The following is a 1,575-nucleotide window of genomic DNA, read 5'->3' on the forward strand; positions in this document are numbered from 1 at the left end:
AAGAGTGTAGACTTTTAATAGAGTTTAGTAGAAAACTACTCTGAACATACTCCACAGTTTAAGATTTAACTTGCAAACCTACACATAATCTAAAAGAGACTCGTGCATTGTTTGACAAGCCCTTAGAATTGAAAAATGAATCTCTACACATTGTCATACCCTGTCCAATAGGGGTATAGATATGTAATTTAGTCACTCGGCTGTGGATTGTGTATGTGTCACTTCTTACGTGACTTAGTTGATACGTTTTAATAAAGACAAGCTGTAAGTATAAAGACCCCCATGCTGGCCTTTGTGGTATTATAGGATAATACTGACGGCTTGCCTGTTTCACTTTCCACACCCTTTAAACTATTCTCAATTCTCTCAGGTCCGTCCTTATTTTACAAGTAGGGAAATCAAGGCACTTGTCCCATGTAGTGACGGAGTGAGCCACAGAATATGTCTGGGCTGGTTCCCAGACCTGTGCTTGGAACACAGGCCTTTATAGTGTTCCTGCACACTGTTTGGCCAATGAGGGATCAAGTGAATGTTTTATAGTTTCATAGCAGAGCTTGGAACCAGAATGGACCAGTTCGAAGCACTAAGGCTTCATAGTGATATTTTGTGCACACATCCAAGGCTTCCTAATGGGCTTTACAGTTAAAAAGCTGGTCACACCCCCAGCAAGAGAGTATGGGTGTAAATTGTGCTGGTGGCAGTTACTTAAGGTTGTATATGTCTGGTTGGAACTTGCCTGTATAAGGAGGTAAAAACAAAGTTTGTTGCTGGTCCCCATTGTTTTTCCTAGTGTTTCAGGATTGGGCAGTCTTATTCACTCTTCTGAGCAGTGATTTTTGCTTAGACAGGAAATTGCTAGCTTTTGCCCTTACGGTCTTTTTCTGAAGCCTCTACACACCATTTAAGAGCTTGGGGAGACTTTTATTTCCCTTGAAAGTCTGTAAGGCTCTCCTTTCCTGGTGGGAGCTGGTTACTCAGTTGGGAACCACCTGTGGATGGTCTCTTGAAACCAGGTGTATCTGTCCAGGGGCAATATGGTGGAATTTATTAAAATTTTACATTAGAATAATACATTTAAGCCAACAGAATTCCTTTTTTGAAAGAAGTGAGCTGAGATTGGTACTGGAAATGTCCGAACTTAGGGAGTGCTCTGAATCCTGGCTCAAGGTCTTTTATACTTAAAAACAACAACAAGAATACAGGTAAAATTTCTCTGGGGGAAGTGTAAGGCTTGAGCCAGTCACATGGCAAAACTGCCTTTGGTTCAGCTTTGACCCTAGGAGATGTCTTAGGAAGACTTGAGAACATGGTTTAAATAAACTACTCTGTTCTTCAAGAATGGTGAGAAAAAGATATTTTACATTACTCTGGGAAAATTATTTCTGAGTAGTTTTTATAGAACATGAAAGAAATTTATTATTAAGGGATCAAAACTAACCCACTTTTTGTCTTAGGCCATTTAGATAGGTGGCGTGTTTCTGGAATAATTTCCAGTGGGCATATGTGAATGTCCTCCCTGAGGCCTGCTTGTGAATTGTTTCTCTTTGTTACATTTCTCTTGAGCCAGATTATCCA

Source organism: Orycteropus afer, unplaced genomic scaffold, assembly GCF_000298275.1.
Source record: "Orycteropus afer afer isolate SDZICR_OR568_19922 unplaced genomic scaffold, OryAfe1.0 scaffold00049, whole genome shotgun sequence".
In the NCBI taxonomy this organism is placed as follows: Eukaryota; Metazoa; Chordata; class Mammalia; order Tubulidentata; family Orycteropodidae; genus Orycteropus; species Orycteropus afer.